This window comes from Taudactylus pleione, unplaced genomic scaffold, assembly GCF_031769625.1.
Source record: "Taudactylus pleione unplaced genomic scaffold, aTauple2 ptg000205l, whole genome shotgun sequence".
In the NCBI taxonomy this organism is placed as follows: domain Eukaryota; kingdom Metazoa; phylum Chordata; class Amphibia; order Anura; family Myobatrachidae; genus Taudactylus; species Taudactylus pleione.
Genome location: NW_028284607.1, coordinates 1,355,174 through 1,374,879, shown reverse-complemented (window position 1 = coordinate 1,374,879; position 19,706 = coordinate 1,355,174).

Here is a 19,706-nt window from a genome sequence, read left to right as displayed (position 1 = left end):
GGGGGTTCGGATTTCAGAAATAGTCTAGTGCTATTATTATTATTATATTCATTTGTTTATATGGCACCACAAGTGTTCCGCAGCGCCTTACAAAGTACAGAAACAAATACGTTGATTTACAGTGACTTGCAGTACAGTACAATACAATACAGGACAAGGATAATATACATTGCTACATTCGCGACCATAACACCCAGATAAGCAACAATGCAAAGCAACCAAGTGTTAGGTGCCCTAGTAGAGAGTAAGAAGTATATGAAGGTAGAGTAAGGAGAAGCACAAAAGGGTAGAGGGCCCTGCTCATAAGAGCTTACATTCTAAAGTGCTACACACTGTAGCTTTCTGTGCATTGCATGTCATTTTGTGCAGTATATCCTGTTACCATGGTTGCCCAGAGCTTCTGCCATGGGTGTCGCCACACAGTCAGTGTGTGCAGCTGATTCTGAAAGACATGGGAGTGAGCCAGGTGATTCATTAAAGAACTATATTTGTAGCCTGGTCTCACTGACTCATCAGTGCTGGTGATAGTCTGACCAGTGACAGTTCTAGAGGCGGGCAAGCAGGGCTATCGCCCAGGGTGCTGCAGCCTGAGGGCACAGGCTCAGTCACCCCACCAGCGCCATCTAATCTGATGGCACCCGCCCACCGGTGGCCGCCATCACTCCACCCACTCTTACCCGCTGCTGGGACTCAGGAGTCCCGGTCTCCAAGCAACCCTCCCAGAATGCCGGTGCCCAGTATTCTAGGAGATGGAGATGGAGAAAGACAGAAGATTGAGGAGCAGCATAAGGAGGAGGGACCCGCCTGCCTTTGCCAGGTAAGACAGGCTCCCCCCTGGCAAATGGCTTCCCCCAGCAAATGGCACCCCCTCCCCTGGCAAATGGTGCCCCCGTGCAGCATGCAGGGCCGATTCTGGCCCCGCAATTACTATTTTCTTTCTTTTTTTTACAACCATGGCCACACTCCCAGTCAGACCACGCCCCTTGAGCTCAGGGAAGGAAGTGCTCCACTAACACTAGAACCAGCCCTGAGTCTGACCTACGCTTGTCCAGTGTCTTTAGCACCAGTACATTTATTAGTGACCTTGGGGTAAATTTACTAAAGGTCGATTTAGCATTTTGAGTGATTTGAGGTGCGATTTTCATTCGATTTGGATTAAATTTTGGTTTTGAGTATTTACTAAAGGCCAAATCGCATGTAAAATCGGACTTCAAATCGACTTTGGACTCAAAATGCCCTCAAATCGACCATCAGAAAAACATTGGTACTTTTACATAGCCTAACGCACAAAACCCTTATTTACTATCATTCGATTTGAAATTGTCCTCAAAATCGGACTTCAAATCACTCTTCAAATCCCCGACACAACGAACTGCTTCATGCTTTCACTTTCAGCATGAGCAGTTCGTTGTCACACAGATACATGCAGACATCAGTGAGATGCCTGCATGTATTTCACTGTAAAAAGCGTCTAAAGAGTTAAATTAAGAAAAAAAAAAAATGTGAGGTCACCCCCCAAAACACAACCAGCCCCGGACTTTGCCAACCCTGTTCTGGTTGACTAAGTACAGGGAAAAAATTAGGTATGGTCTCCCTGTACTCAGTACAACCAGCACTGGGCTATGGGAAGCAGAGCTGCTTCTTGATTTACAGGGAAAAATTTGTCTAGAGTCTCCCTGTAAGATCCAGAACCAGCCCTGGGCCCTTTCTAACGGGGGGGGCTGATGCCACAGCCAGGGGAGCCCTATAACTGCAGCATCAGCCCTGACCGTTAGTCAGCCCAGGCCAGGGATCCCTGGGGAGTTGGAGACCCCTTCAAAAAAAGGGGTCTCCCTCTCCAGGGAACCCCTAGCCTGGGCTGATAGCCCGGGGCTATCCCCGCCACCACTGGGCGGTGGGTGGCGGGTTGATTGTGACAGTGTGGTGTAAAAATAGATATAAATAAACATTGTCTTTCCAGTAGAACTGCAGGTCCCAGCAAGCCTCCCCTGCATGCTGGTACTTGGAGAACCACAAGTACCAGCATGCGGGGCATTAAGGACCCACTGGGACTTGTAGTTCACCTGTAAAGCAATGTCCCAAGAAATACACACACACACCTTACAAAGTATAACTTTAATACATACATACATACACACACTCACACAATACTCACCTATCTTACCTCCATTGGTCCCATTCTCCAGTAGGCATCCATGGGTTAAAATAAAAAAACGATAACCCGACCCTTGAATTAAAGAGTAATCAGTCTAACCAGATGGATTACTCCTTCCTGAATGAAGCGCACAGATGCCGCTTCATCCTTTGAAGCTCCGTGTCTGTGCATTCATTGGCTGAGAGAGGTCAGGCCCCGCCTCTCAGCCAATGAACGGCTCCACCATTGTACTCAATGGTGAGAGCCACAGAGTTACTAAAGTTTATCCTGCAGCTCCCACCATTGAGTACAATGGTGGAGCCGTTCATTGGCTGAGAGGCGGGGCCTGACCTCTCTCAGCCAATGAATGTGTGTTTCTTGGGACATTTCTTTACAGGTGAACTACAAGTCCCAGTGGGCCCTTAATACCCCGCATGCTGGTACTTGTGGTTCTCCAAGTACCAGCATGCAGGGGAGGCTTGCTGGGACCTGCAGTTCTACTGGAAAGATAATGTTTATTTATATCTATTTTTACACCACACTGTCACAATCAAACCGCCACCCACCACCCAGGGGTGGCGGGGATAGCCCCGGGCTATCAGCCCAGGCTAGGGGTTCCCTGGAGAGGGAGACCCCTATTTTTGAAGGGGTCTCCAACTCCTCAGGGATTCCTGGCCTGGGCTGACTAACGGTCAGAGCTGATGCTGCGGTTACAGGGATCCCCTGGCTGTGGCATCAGCCCCCCATTAGAAAGGGTCCAGGGCTGGTTCTCGATTTTACAGGGAGACTCTACGCAAATTTTTCCCTGTAAATCCAGAAGCAGTTCTACTTCCCATAGCCCAGTGCTGGTTGTACTAAGTACAGGGAGACCCTACGTAATTTTTTTCCTGTACTTGGTCAACCAGAACAGGGTTGGCAAAGTCCGGGGCTGGTTGTGTTTTGGGAGGTGACCTCACATTTTTTTTTTTCTTAATTTAACTCTATAGACGCTTTTTACAGTGAGATACATGCAGGCATCTCACTGATGTCTGCATGTATCTGTGTGACAACGAACTGCTCATGCTGAAAGTGAAAGCCTGAAGCAGTTCGTTGTGTCGGGGATTTGAAGAGTGATTTGAAGGGTGATTTGCCGTTCGATTTGGACATGAACTTGCCAAATCGAACAGCAAATCACTCTTCAAAACTGACTCAAATCGAATTTGTTTTGCAAATCGCAAAACGAATCGACTAATAGTAAATGCAGTGAAAAAACGTTTTTCACTGCATGTGATTTGAGAAGTACTAAATCACTCCTCACATCGACCTGCAAATTGAGCAATTGTAAATTTACCCCCTTGTCTTCAAGACCTATGCATGTTAACTGGATTTCCTCATCCTCAACCACAGACCTCTGATGTTAACCGGATTCCTTGTCTACAACCACACACCTCTGCATGTTAAACTGATTCCCTCAGCTTCAACCAAGGACCTCAGCATGTTAACTATATTTCATTGTCTATAGTCACACACCCCTGCATGTTAAACAGATTGCCTCATGTTCGACCACAGGGCCTGATTCAGACCAGTTCGCTAGAATGCATTCGTATGTAGCCTGCCGATGTTTGCAACCTGCGCATGCGTATAAGATGCAGTGCGCTAGTGCGAACTAGTCCATGCGATCGGGAAGCGTTCGCACCCTGTACGCAGATGCCCCACTAGACTGAGTGACAGGACATGCCGTTTGTGGGTGGTGACAGGGGGTGGCCGATGGAAACAGGGGTGTGGTGGTGCGAACGCAGGCGTGTCTGTGCGTCTGAACGCCGTTTCAGGGGCGTGCATAATTAAGACGCAGTATCAGTATACACATCACATGGCTGAATTACACACAGCAGCACTTGCAGTGCTTGCAGTAGGGTATTGTCAGCCACAAGTGCTACTTATGGGTCCGATGTTACTCGATGTTACCGATTGTTTAATACACTTCCTGAATATGTTGTGTGTTACTAAGGGAAAGTGGGCGTCTTGTGTCAGGCTGGTGGGCATCTAAATACATACCGCGATCACACGGCAAGACATAGTGGGCATGCTGATGTCTTGCTAGCGATTGCGGGATTTGCATACTCAGGCTGCTGACGGCTGCGTGCGAGCGCATCCTAGCGAACGGGTCTGAATCAGGCCCACAGACCACTGCAGGTTAACCAGATTTCCTTGTCTAAAGCTACATACCTCTGCATGTTAAATGGATTGCCTCATCTTCCACCACAGACCTCTACATGCTTACCGTATTTCCTGGTCTCTACAGTTGTTTAACTGCATGTAAAATGGATTGCCTCATCTTCCACCACAGACCTCTACAGGTTAACCATATTTCCTTGTCTACAGCAACACACCTCTGCATGTTAAATGGATTAACTTATAGCTGTCTTGTCACAGTTCTCTGCCTGCTAAAAGAATTGTTTGTTGTCAACCTGCTTCAGATCTCTGCATGTCAAATGGATGGCCTGCATTCTCTCTGATACTGACCTTTGCTGGTCGAAAGAACCTATTACAGTATAGCAGAACCTCTTGCTGCAACTGCAAGTTGGTAGCTATTGTTTATTTACATTACTGCATTGCCAGTTGTGTTCATTAAATACATATAAAACCTACTCTAATATGATTGCAGTACTGATATTTCAACCTGAGAGCTTTTGAGCATTGTTGAATATCGTTTCTAGGATTCTGCAATGTATTAGTCCTGGTTCATTACATGTACATTGTAAATTAATGAGCAACTTGGAGAAGTGGGGTGTTATTTTATATGTGTCCTTGGGCTCTATTTACTACAATCCGCATATTGAATGCGGATTGTAGTGTGACATTACCGAGTGAATTCGCATTGCGAATTCAGGCAATATCACAGGGATTTACTATAAATCCCTTGCAGGGACAGAGCTTGTGATAAAGCTCTGTCCCTGCGGATCCCATCCGCACTCTAGTCGCGGTATTTTCTGAAAAAACACCGCGACTAAGAGCCCGCGCATGCGCCGACCCACCGTCGCTGCTACCCCCCACCAATGCTAAGCCCCGCCCCCCACGATCGCGGACCCCCGCAACCCCCCCACCCCCCCCGCAACCCTCCCCCTCCCTTCATTACACTTACCTGCATCCTCCTGGCCTCCGGTGATCTTCTCCGGGCTTCCCGATCAGGTGATTTCCCATACTGTACTGGGGCCCGATCACCTGATGACCGGGCAGCAGGGCACTATGGGAGACCAGCTGACCGGAGAGGAGCCATCACCGGAGGCCCGATCACCGGTCCCTGGATTCAGGTAAGGAAAAAAAAAATGTTTCAATTTTTTTTTTCTTTTTTTTACAGCAATCAGCTTGCGGTCTGTTTAGACCACATAGCTGATTACTGATACCGGCTCCCGCCTCTGCTCTCCCCGTTAGAGCAGAGTGGGAGCCCGGTAACCGGGGGAGACCCTGGATAACGCCACCTCCAGGTGGCGTTATTATCACAGGGCTTCCCCCGGTATTTTTTTAGAATTTATTTTTAGTAACTATGGTCAGATCACATTTCCCATTACAGTTATGGGAAATGCGATCTGCTTTACTAAAAATAAGTGATACTTAGGGGTTGGAGTAGAATTTTACTAATTCTACTCCAATTGCCCTGTAATAACTACAGGTGATACTAAAATAATGTGAAAAGGGTGTGAAAACACCCTTTTTCACTTTATTTTAGTAAAAATAATGTTAATAAATAGAGCCCTTTGTCACTGTTATATTTATGTGTACTTGCCTATTGAATACATTTCCAGCACAGTTCCAGTTAAGGATATTTCTATTCTGCATTATTCATAAGTGAGGGACCAATCATCTTACCTCACATATATGTCTGTTTGCATCATGTCATATGTTTATGCCATTTATATCATATGGCCTTACAATTTGAATGCATATTTCATAAAAGTTGTAACTTAATTTATATTAGGGGTGTGCACCGGCCACTTTTCGTGTTTTGTGTTTTGGTTTTGGATCTGGATCTTTCTTCGTGTTTTGGATCTGGATTGGTTTTGCAAAACCACCCTTCCATGTTTTGGGTTCTGAGTTTTGTGTTTTGGATCTGTATTTTTTTTTTTAAAAAAGTATAAAAACAGCTAAAATCACAGAATTTGTGTGTTTTTCTGCTCCTATGCTATTATTAACCTCAATAACCTTAATTTTCACTCATTTCCAGTCTATTCTGAACACCTCACACCTCACAATAGTGTTTTTATGTCCAAAAGGTTGCACCGAGGTAGCTGGATGACTATGCTAAGCTACACGAGTGGGCGGCACAAACACGTGGCCCATCTAGGAGTGACACTGCAGTGGCAGACAGGATGGCAGTTTGAAAAACTAGGCCCCAAACAGTACATAATGCAAAGAAAAAAAAGAGGTGCAAGATGGAATTGTCCTTGGACCCTCCCACCCACCCTTATGTTGTATAAACAGAACATGCACACTTTAACAAACCAATCATTTCAGCGCAATGGTCTGCCAAACGACTGTGGCTGAAATGATTGGTTCGTTTGGGCCCCCACAAAACAAGCTGGCAATTAATCTGTCCCTGCACAAACTGGCTCTACGGAGGCAAAATGTCATCCTCATCCTCCTCATCCACCGATTCATCACCCTCTTCAGTGTTGTGTACATCCTCATCCTCACAGAGTATTAATTCGTCCCCGCTGGAATCCACCACCACAGCTCCCTCTGTATGTTCTGGAGGCTGGTTGATAATTAATTTTTATGAGCATCATCTTCTCCACATTTTGTGGAAGCAACCTCCTACTCCTTTCGCTGACAAGGTTCCCGGCTGCACTAAACACTCTTTCGGAGTACACACTGGAGGGGGGGCAACTCAGGTAAAATAGAGCCAGTTTGTACAGGGGCCTCCAAATTGCCTCTTTTTCCTGCCAGTACAGGTCTGACATGCATACTTGGATGCTGTCACCGATGTAATCCTTTAACAGACAGACGCACGCTTGTCGCTGCAGCTTTGAGGATGCAGGTGCGGCTACAGCCCACACAATTCACAAAGACAGAAAAAAAAGAAGAATTTTTTATTTTTTGTGGAGCGCACTTTGAGGGTTACACCACCCTTTAACAGACAGACGCATGTTTGCCGCTGCTGCTTTGAGGATGCAGGTGCGGCTACAGCCCACAGAATTCACAAAGACAGAAAAAAAAAGAAAATTTTTTTATTTTTTGTGGAGCGCACTTTGAGGGTTACACCACCCTTTAACAGACAGACCCATGTTTGTTGCTGCTGCTTTAAGGATGCAGGTGCGGCTACAGCCCACACAATTCACAAAGACAGAAAAAAAAAGAAGAATTTTTTTATTTTTTGTGGAGCGCACTTTGAGGGTTACACCACCCTTTAACAGACAGACGCATGCTTGTTGCTGCTGCTTTGAGGATGCAGGTGCGGCTACTGCGCATACATTTCACACACAAACACAGAAAAAAAGAAGATTATTTTATTTTGGTTGGAGCGCACTTTGGGGGTTACACCACCCTTTAACAGACAGACGAACGCTTGTCACTGCTGCTTTGAGGATGCAGGTGCGGCTACAGCCCACACAATTCACAAAGACAGAAAAAAAAAGAAGAATTGTTAATATTTTTGGAGTGCGCTTTGAGGGTTACAGCACACTTTAACGGACAAGCCATCCGGCCCTTTACTTATGACACAGGCGCACGCTTGGCGCTGCTCCTTTGTTGATGCACGTGCAGCCACAGTGCACACAATTCACAAACACAGAAAATAATTCCTCCACCATTCTGTCTGTGGTAACAGTATCATATGCAGTGGCAGTAGACATGTCAGAAATTGACATTGTTGGCACGTCCTTCAGTCCGGACCAGATGTCCAAACCGGCCCTTGACTTATGACACAGGCGCACGCTTGGCACTGCTACTGTGTTGATGCACGTGCGGCTACTGCGCATACATTTCGCACACAAACACAGAAAAAAGAGAATTGTTTATTTTTTGTGGAGTGCACTTTGGGGGTTACACCACCCTTTAACAGACTTATGGGACACAAGCGCACGCTTGGCGCTGCTCCTTTGTTGATGCACGTGCAGCCGCAGTTCACACAATTCACAAACACAGAAAATAATTTTTTATTTTCTTTGTAGTGCACTTTGGGGGTTACAGCACTTTTTAATGGACAAGCCAGCCGGCCCCTTACTTATGGGACACAGGCGCACGCTTGGCGCTGCTCCTTTGTTGATGCACACGCAGCCACAGTGCACACAATTCACAAACACAGAAAATATTTTTTTATTTTATTTGGAGTACACTTTTGGGGTTACAGCACCCTTTAATGGTCAAGCCAGCTGGCCCTTTATTATGACACAGGCGCACGCATGACGCTACTTTGTTGATGCACGTGCGGCTACTGTGCACACAATTCACAAACACAAAAAAATATATATATTTTTTTTTTGGAGTGCACTTTGGGGGTTACAGCACCCTTTAACAGACGAGCCAGCCGGCCCTTTACTTATGACACAGACACATGCTTGGCGCTTCTTTGTTGATGCACGTGCGGCCACAGTGCACACAATTCAAAAACACAGAAAATTATTTTTTATTTTGTTTGGAGTGCACTTTGGGGGTTACAGCACCCTTTAACGGTCAAGCCAGCCAGCCCTTTACTTATGACACAGGCACACGCTTGACGCTACTTTGTTGATGCACGTGCGGGTACTGTGCACGCAATTCACAAACACAAAAAAATATATATATATTTTTTTTTTTGGAGTGCACTTTGGGGTTTACAGCACCCTTTAACGGTCAAGCCAACCGGCCCCTTACTTATGACACAGGCGCGCGGTTGGCGTTACTTTGTTGATGCACGTGTGGCTACTGCGCACACAATTCACAAACACAGAAAAAAAAAATTTTTTTTTGGAGTGCACTTTGGGGGAGCACCCCTGATGCACAAATCTCCCCCTGGACAAAACTACAGCACCCCTCTAGGACTACAGCCTTTATGGGACACTGCACAACACAGTCCAGCCAGCCCTATAGACTTTGGAGTGATCACAGCCCCTATGACTGCAACTGACTGCACAAAACAGCCCAGCCAGCCCGTATGACAGCAGCACAACACAGCCCAGCCAGCCCCTATGGACAACAGTACAACACAGCCCAGCCAGCCCCTATGGCAGCAGCACAACACAGCCCAGCCAGCCCCTATGGACAACAGCAGCACAAAACAGCCCAGTCAGCCCCTATGGACTGAGTGGTCACAGCCCCTATGGACAACAGCAGCGCAACACAGCTCAGCCAGCCCTAGCTCCCACCCTCCCTCTTCACTGTCCACAGCCGGAGTGAGAAATGGCGCCGACGCGGGGACCTTCTATTGAATCGAAACCCGCGGGATCCGGAAGGCGGGATGATGACGTTTTGCCTCGATTTCAGATCTGAGTCAGGCGGGAAAACTCGAGCCTGACTTGGATATGACTCGGATCGGGGGTGCTCGGGGGGATTCGGATTTCAGAAATCCGAACCCGCTCATCCCTAATTTATATACAGAAAAATGGAAGAATAACAGCGCTCACTTAGAGTAAAGGAAATTTCTAATTTAATAAAGCATGCAAGGTGTATTAACATTACATATTAATATTAATAAAAATGTATATAGATATACATAAAAACAATCCAATCCACCAATTACATCAGTCTTTTATAGATGCTGTGAGGCTTAAATGGTAATCCAATAGATAGTGAGCGTGTAAAGTTTTGAAAGTCAGTCCAGACTCATAATTACCAAATCCAATGTCCAGTTGAATTGAGGGGTCCTAATTAGCAGTGCTGATAGGCTTCCGCAAGAGTTTGGTCCCCTGGGCAGTGGTTCAGCAGTCCGTTAGTATGGCTGAATGGGCACGCTGTTTAGACCTTTGGTGGATGGGTAATATGAAAAAGCAGCCAATTGGATTGGATTGTTTTTATGTATATCTATATACATTTTTATTAATATTAATATGTATTGTTAATATACCTTGCATGCTTTATTAAATTAGTAATTTCCTTTACTCTAAGTGAGTGCTGTTATTCTTCCATTTTTCTCATTACCCTTTGAGGACTGACTATCCTCTTTTTATACAGCTGCTCTATGTTGGTATTTATATTTTTCTATTTGTTACTTTTGTGCCCTGTTCAGCGCTTCTACAGTGTAACTACTGTGTTTCTCTTGCTAATTTATATACAGCATCCCCTTAAAGAGCCATCATCCCATTAGGTACTCACTGTAAATTCCGTTATTAATAATTCTCTAACCCAGAATGCATATGTATGGGACATCGCTTAGTACAGGGGTCTTCAACCTTTTACACAGTGTGGGCCACATTAAAAAATTCAACAAAGCCTGAGGGCCACTAAGCTATACGCCACACAGTGGCACACTCTTGATTCACCCAATTCACATTACACATTACATTGCGCCCGGTAACTGGAGCCTGTTGGCTGGCTGCGGGGAACAGCTCCCCCGATCGGTGGGCCACCCAACAGAGCTCCGCGGGCCACGGGTGGAAGACTTAGTAGGACTAACAACATATTAAAGGATATCTCTATCAACAATTAGTGTAGGCTTGTCAGCTGTAAAGGTTTTTGTTATTTAGTACTTGTTTTGTTATACAGGGTGTCCCTAAAGTCTGAACACATAGGAAATCTCATTAACTATATATTTTTTACCAACACACATTAAATATGGCTTTGTCAAAAGAAGAAGGAATTGAAGCGGTACTTCTCAGTGGACGTGAAGGATGGTCATATCGAAAGATAGCAGATAAATTCCATTTAATTTTTTGAAAATATGCTTTTTTGCCTATGTGTCCAGACTTTAGGGACACCCTGTAGAACAAAAATACTAGTAACCTGTGTCTAGGGGCATATTCACTAATACAAAGTTTGTCAAGGCCACATATGATCAGTAGGTTTGACCGATGTATCTAAAACAGCAGCTGTAATAATTGGTAAACAAGCATGATTTCACATTTATTACAGATACGGTTTTAAAACTGGATGATTTTTATTGAGTTTTATTCCAAAATGACAAAGCTTTTATTAGCCTTCTTGTTTCCTGTCAGAAGATAGAGGACTCCGAGCACCTCAATCTGAGCGCCTCAATATAGGGCGGAAATACGAATCTTTAGGCGCCGGTTGGCCGACTAAGATATTATCCGATTTTGAAAAACTAAAGGGCAATCATCTTCTCAAGTTTATTTATTTATTTATTACCAGTTATTTATATAGCGCACACATATTCCGCAGTGCTTTACAGAGAATATTTGGTCATTCACATCAGGCCCTGCCTCAGTGGAGCTTACACTCTAAGGAGCTCATTCAGACCTGGACGCTAAGCTGTGGGTCGGGTATGCAAATGCTCCGATCGCACTGTCTGGTGAATGGACGCCCTCTATGTCTTAGAGAGCGACGGCAGAGCGAACACACGCCGGTATAAAGACCCCACTTTTCTCTCTTAACACACATCATCTCCAGGAAGTGTATGGACAATTGAGACCATCGAGAGCCATCGGAGCTGCATGCTGCGCTTGAGGTAGATCTTACCCTACCGCAAGGACTGCAATTACTGCAGGCTGAAAAACAAACAAGTGATCTGTACGATGACGCTTCCATGCTAATTATGCACACCAATAAAACTCCGTTTAGACTAGGGGTGTGCACCGGCCACTTTTCGTGTTTTGTGTTTTGGTTTTGGATCTGGATCTTTCTTCGTGTTTTGGATCTGGATTGGTTTTGCCAAAACCACCCTTCCGTGTTTTGGGTTCTGGGTTTTGTGTTTTGGATCTGTATTTTTTTTTAAAAAAAGCATAAAAACAGCTAAAATCACAGAATTTGTGGGTTTTTCTGCTCCTATGCTATTATTAACCTCAATAACCTTAATTTTCACTAATTTCCAGTCTATTCTGAACACCTCACACCTCACAATAGTGTTTTTATGTCCAAAAGGTTGCACCGAGGTAGCTGGATGACTATGCTAAGCGATACGAGTGGGCGGCACAAACGTGGCCCATCTAGGAGTGGCACAGCAGTGGCAGACAGGATGGCAGTTTGAAAAACTAGGCCCCAAACTGTACATAATGCAAATGCAAAGAAAAAAAAGAGGTGCAAGATGGAATTGTCCTTGGGCCCTCCCACCCACCCTTATGTTGTATAAACAGGACATGCACACTTTAACAAACCAATCATTTCAGCGCCAGGGTCTGCCACACGACTGTGGCTGAAATGATTGGTTCGTTTGGGCCCCCACAAAACAAGCTGGCAATTAATCTGTCCCTGCACAAACTGGCTCTACGGAGGCAAGATGTCGTCCTCATCCTCCTCATCCACCGATTCCTCACCCTCTTCAGTGTTGTGTACATCCTCATCCTCACAGAGTATTAACTCGTCCCCGCTGGAATCCACCACCACAGGTCCCTCTGTACGTTCTGGAGGCTGGTCTCCCTGGAAGAGGTGATAATTAATTTTTATGAACATCATCTTCTCCACATTTTGTGGAAGCAACCTCCTACGCCTTTTGCTGACAAGGTTACCGGCTGCACTAAACACTCTTTCGGAGTGCACACTGGAGGGGGGGCAACTCAGGTAAAATAGAGCCAGTTTGTACAGCGGCCTCCAAATTGCCTCTTTTTCCTGCCAGTACATGTACGGACTGTCTGACATGCCTACTTGGATGCTGTCACCGATGTAATCCTTTAACAGACAGACGCACGGCTTTGATGATGCAGCTGCGGCTACAGCCCACACAATTCACAAAGACAGAAAAAAAAATAATTTTTTTATTGTTTGTGGAGTGCACTTTGAGGGTTACACCACCCTTTAACAGACAGACGCACGCTTGTCGCTGCTGCTTTAAGGATGCAGGTGCGGCTACAGCCCACACATTTCACAAAGACAGAAAAAAAAAGAATAATTTTTTTATTGTTTGTGGAGCGCACTTTGAGGGTTACACCACCCTTTAACAGACAGATGCACGCTTGTCGCTGCTGCTTTGAGGATGCAGGTGGAATCTAGGTGGGATTTGGAACCGGGGACACACTACCTCCATCAATTGTCTAAATCCCACTGCACTAATGGCGGATACCGGACGCACGTCTAACACCAACATAGCGGTCAAGGCCTCAGTTATATGTTTTGCTTCAGGATGACTGCTGTCGTACTTCATCCTCCTCGCTAGGGACTGTTGGAGGGTCAATTGTTTAGTAAAAGTAGTGGTGTTCCTACTTCCTCTCTGGGATGATGAACAACTCCCAGCAGCAGCAACAGCACTAGGAGGAAGTGGTTCTTGATCTTTCCCTATTTTATTTTTATCGGAGAAAGTTTGGTCCTCCATTTATGTTATATTGATATATACGTGCGGCTAAGGCGCACACAAACACAGAAAATATTTTTTTATTTTTGCTGGAGAGTAGTACACTTAGTGGGTTACACCACCCTTTAAGAAATGAGCCAGCCGGCCCTTTACTTATGGGACACAGGCGCATGCTTGGCGCTGCTCCTTTGTTGATGCACGTGCAGCCACAGTGCACACAATTCACAAACACAGAAAATATTTTTTTATTTTGTTTGGAGTGCCCTTTGGGGGTTACAGCACCCTTTAGCGGTCAATCCAGCTGGCCCTTTATTTATGGGACACAGGCGCACGCTTGGCACTACTTTGTTGATGCACGTGCGGCTACTGCGCACACAATTCACAAGCACAAAAAAATATTTATTTTTTTGCACTTGGGGGAGCACCCCTGACGGACAGAGCACCCCCTGGACAACACTACAGCACCCCTTTAGGACTGCGACACTGCACAGGACTTTGGAGTGGACACAGCCCCTATGGACAACTGACTGCACAACACAGTCCAGCCAGCCCCTATGGACTTTGAAGTAGTGGACACAGCCCTATGGACAACAGCAGCACAGCACAGCACAACACTACACTGCACTACACTATACAGCCCAGCCAGCTCTAACTCCCACCCTCCCTCTTCACTGTCCACAGCCGAGTGAGAAAATGGCGCCGACGCGGGTACCTTATATAGGATCCAAAACCCGCGAGACCCGGAAGGCGGGATGATGAAGTTTTGCCTCGATTTCAGATCCGAGTCAGGCGGGAAAAGTCGAGCCTGACTCGGATCGGCCTCGGATCGGGGGGGCTCGGGGGGGTTCGGATTTCAGAAATCCGAACCCGCTCACCTAGTTTAGACACCCAGACATGCCTGTATTCGCAGCACCACTCCCCCGTTCACAAGCACCTTCCCCTATTACCATCCACAAACGGCACTACCTGTCACTCAAATTAGCGTCCAGTCTGTGTACTACAAGCGCACAATTCCCGATCGCACTGAGTGACTCACTAATGCACATATGGACGCATGCGCAAACGGGTGACTACCGCCCAAAGCGTGCTTCCGCGGCTTAGCGAGCAGGTCTGAATCAGGCCCTATATTCCCTATGACATGCGCACACACATACACACTAGGGTTAATTTGTGTTGGGAGCCAGTTCACCTACCAGTATATTTTTGGAGAGTGGGAGGAAACCAGAGGACCTGGAGGAAACTCACGCAAGCACAGGGAGAATATACAAACTCAGCACAGGTAGGGCCATGGTGGGAATCGAACTCATGACTTCAATGCCGTGAGGCAGTAATGCTAATCATTACACCGTCTGTGCTGAGTTGTCCCATAAATTTTTTTCCGACACTCGCAATCGATGTAGAAACTTTTTTTTTTCAACTCACCCTACTGTACAGTATATGTAGCCTTATAAAACACTGAGTCCAGCAGAACCATTTATTCATAGAGGATGGGATAGCCTAGTTGTGTGGTTTCTGCTGCAAGAGTGTCAGGACTTTGACTATTTCTGTACATAAAGATAAACTACACTTGCCAAAGTTTCACTGCGGTCGTTGGAGGATCTTTCCTGGCTGCTGGCGTTCATCACATGCAATATACAGAGAGTTAAAGTGATCTTCTGTTTCAGGGGCATCATCAGGTTGCTGGATTCTTTGATTGCTTTCTCTTCCAAACCTGATTCTGTCTGGGTCACATGTTTTGAACTTCCTATGGGTCCCTGACCTCTGGTATAAAGGGGCCTATTCATTAAACGTAAAAATTCAATGGAGATAATTAGCTTTAGAACTCTCATGGAGTTCTAGCTAATTATAGGTGGAATTCATCATTCCACCTCTCCATAAGTATCTATTCCGAAAAGCTGTAATTTTTGCGATGACGGCTTTTCGGGAAATAGATACTTTTCCCTGCCTACACTAACTTATCGCATCTGGAAACAGTGCTGCGCATGCGCTGTTACATCTGTAAAGCCAGCGCATGCGCAGCACTGCCTACAGATGCGTTACGTTTCGTACCCCCCCGACCCCCCCCACCCCCCTCCGCTCACCTTCCCCCCCCCCGACTTACCTGACCGCGCAGCAGCCTCCGGCTCCGTCCTGCTGGTCTGTCGTGGTTTCCCAGCAGACCACATGACAGATTACAAAAAAAATATATATTTTTTTTCTTTTTCTAAACTTTCTTGTGCTCTGCTGGGGAGCACACATGACAGACCAGCCTCCGGAGCCTGAGGACGGAGCAGAGCGCCGGAGGGACTCGTCGGGGGACCTGCACACGCTGATACAGGTAAGTGGATTCTGCTATTCGCCATCTCACAGAGGCGAATAGTAACTGCATCAAATTCCGAAAATTTATCATTTTCGGAATTTGATGAATACCACAATTTCCACATCCCCATACTAATGTATGGGGAGTGTGGAAATTAACGCAGGGGAACTTAGCAAGGAGATATCTGTGATATCTCCTGTGTTAAGTCTGTTCATGAATACCAAAATAACGTTATTTAAGGAAAATGTTCTTAAAAACTTTATTTTAGTGTTGATGAATAGGCCCCTAAGTCGGTTACTAAACTCTGCCTCATTGTGTGTGCAACATTACTTTCAGGTCTTTCTTGGGCTCCTGCTAGATCCTCGCTGTGCCTGGTGTATGCTGTGGACCTTTCTACACTCGTGCTCGTATCCTGGTTCAAGTTCTGCTACAGGTTATCAGCCGCACTGCTGGGCTCAGCGCTGCCATTGTCTGTTCCACTGTTATTCTACTCAAGTACTGCTATTTGTTCTCTGCTGCACTATTGGCTTAAAGTTACTACTATTGACTCAAACAGCCATTGGAGTCATCTCTAACAGTTGTCAACTGCATCGTTACAGTCAAAGCCATATTGGAACCCCGTTACTTCTCAGGTCTCAACCCTGTTCCGGACCTTCGTCCCATCTCAGGGCTCAACCCTGTTCCGGACCTTCATCACATCTCAGGGCTCAACGCTGTTCCGGACCTTCATTCCATCTCAGGGCTCAACCCTGTTCTGGATTTCATCACGTCTCAGGGCTCAACCCAGTTCCGGATTTCATCACGTCTCAGGGCTCAACCCAGTTCCGGATTTCATCACGTCTCAGGGCTCAACCCAGTTCCGGATTTCATCACGTCTCAGGGCGCAACCCTGTTCCGGATTTCATCATGTCTCAGGGCTCAACCTTGTACCAGACCTCTGTCACGTCTCAGGGCTCAACCCTGTCCCGGACCTCCATTTCTACCTTGAGGCCCAGGTCTCGTGTCGGACTCGGGGTATCACCCCCACACCTGTTCATTGTGCACAGAGCCTTACCCCTGCATCTGTTAGTGTATGTTATGAACTTTGTGTCGCTGGGATTTTATGTTTGAACTTTGCCATATAGTTTTGTCCTTGAATAAATTCTATTTACTTTTATAATTTAGTGCCAGTGCCATTTCATGTGAAGGTCATTCCTTAAACCACCTCAGTTTGTCCTGCCTACCAAGCCAGACTCTTCTCAGTCTCAAGCGTCTGTACCCGGGACAGTTTGCACAGACCTTAAAATGAACTTAGATCTGGAATAGGCTTCTGGGGTACCTCTTCTACACTCTGAGTAATAAGGTCTTGCATCCTCTTGAGAGGCAGAGGAAGATGCCTCACTGACACTTGCAGAACCACCACTCAGTCTTTCCTTGCCGTTGCGTGTGGTGAATGGCATGTTGGCAATTTTATGTTTTATGTACCACACTTTCCCTTCAGGGCCGGATTAATAATGGGGCGGATGGAGCTGCAGCTCCAAGCCCACCATGGAAATAGGCCCACAGGATCCACTGCAGTGCAGACAGTACTGACAGGTGAAATAAAAATCCCTGTAAACACTGTCTACACTGCACTGTATCCCGACAACATGACTGTCTGTATTGCAGACAGTGGAAATAGGGTCCGAATCCCGAACCATTCACCCCCACCTCGGCCGTCCAAAGCCCCGCCCCCGGACATACTGAAGCTCCGCCCCTGGCTTTCCAAATATCCTCTGTGCAGTTCAAACCTCTGCCCCCTTGCTCCCAAAGCTCTGCCCCCATGTGACCGAAGCTCCGCCCACATGTCCCGCTTAAGCAACCTGGCCTGGGTCGACCATAGTTGTGTACCTCAGGTGACCAGAAGCTCGGGTCCCCTGGTCATCTAAAGCTCCCCATGCCTACCTCTGCAACTGGGCTGACAAAGCTGGCCCTGGACACAGAAATTATGAGGTATAGGTGGAGCGCAGAGGCTGAGCTGCTCTGCATAGGAGGAAAGGCACCTGTCATCAGCTGAAAAACAGCATGCATAACCAGGTCAGTGTAATTCCTGCAACCTATCCATGTGTGTATGTGTATATGTGTGCTTGTGTATGTATGTACTGTATGTGTCTGTGTGTGTGTGTGTGTGTGTGTGTGTGTATATATATATATATTAGGGGTGAGCGGGTTCGGATTTCTGAAATCCGAACCCCCCCGAGCCCCCCCGATCCGAGTCCGATCCGAATCAGGCTCGACTTTTCCCGCCTGACTCGGATCTGAAATCGAGGCAAAACGTCATCATCCCGCCTTCCGAGTCTCGCGGGTTTTGGATCCTATATAAGGTACCCACGTCGGCGCCATTTTCTCACTCGGCTGTGGACAGTGAAGAGGGAGGGTGGGAGTTAGGGCTGTGTAGTGTAGTGTAGTGTAGTGCTGCTGTTGTCCACTACTTCAAAGTCCATAGGGGCTGGCTGTGTTGTGCTGTGCTGCTGTTGTTAATAGGGGCTGTGTCCACTACTTCAAAGTCCATAGGGGCTGGCTGGACTGTGTTGTGCAGTCAGTTCTCCATAGGGGCTGTGTCCACTCCAAAGTCCTGTGCAGTGTCCCAGTCCTAAAGAGGTGCTGTAGTGTTGTCCAGGGGGTGCTCTGTCCATCAGGGGTGCTCCCCCCAAGTGCTAAAAAAATAATATATTTTCTGTGTTTGTGAATTGTGTGCGCAGTAGCCGCACGTGCATCAACAAAGTAGTGCCAAGCGTGCGCCTGTGTCATAAGTAAAGGGCCGGCTGGCTTGACCGTTAAAGGGTGCTGTAACCCCCGAAAGTACACTCCAGTCCAAACCAAAAAAAAATTATTTTCTGTGTTTGTGAATTGTGTGCGCAGTAGCCGCACGTGCATCAACAAAGTAGTGCCAAGCGTGCGCCTGTGTCATAAGTAAAGGGCCGGCTGGCTTGACCGTTAAGGGTGCTGTAACCCCCGAAAGTACACTCCAGTTCAAACCAAAAAAAAAATGATTTTCTGTGTTTGTGAATTGTGTGCGCAGTAGCCGCACGTGCATCAACAAAGTAGTGCCAAGCGTGCGCCTGTGTCATAAGTAAAGGGCCGGCTGGCTTGACCGTTAAGGGTGCTGTAACCCCCGAAAGTACACTCCAGTTCAAACCAAAAAAAAAATAATTTTCTGTGTTTGTGAATTGTGTGCGCAGTAGCCGCACGTGCATCAACAAAGTAGTGCCAAGCGTGCGCCTGTGTCATAAGTAAAGGGCCGGCTGGCTTGACCGTTAAGGGTGCTGTAACCCCCGAAAGTACACTCCAGTCCAAACCAAAAAAAAAATTATTTTCTGTGTTTGTGAATTGTGTGCGCAGTAGCCGCACGTGCATCAACAAAGTAGTGCCAAGCGTGCGCCTGTGTCATAAGTAAAGGGCCGGCTGGCTTGACCGTTAAGGGTGCTGTAACCCCCGAAAGTACACTCCAATCCAAACCAAAAAAAAAATTATTTTCTGTGTTTGTGAATTGTGTGCGCAGTAGCCGCACGTGCATCAACAAAGTAGTGCCAAGCGTGCGCCTGTGTCATAAGTAAAGGGCCGGCTGGCTTGACCGTTAAGGGTGCTGTAACCCCCGAAAGTACACTCCAGTCCAAACCAAAAAAAAAATTATTTTCTGTGTTTGTGAATTGTGTGCGCAGTAGCCGCACGTGCATCAACAAAGTAGTGCCAAGCGTGCGCCTGTGTCATAAGTAAAGGGCCGGCTGGCTTGACCGTTAAGGGTGCTGTAACCCCCGAAAGTACACTCCAGTCCAAACCAAAAAAAAAATTATTTTCTGTGTTTGTGAATTGTGTGCGCAGTAGCCGCACGTGCATCAACAAGGTAGTGCCAAGCGTGCGCCTGTGTCATAAGTAAAGGGCCGGCTGGCTTGACTGTTAAGGGT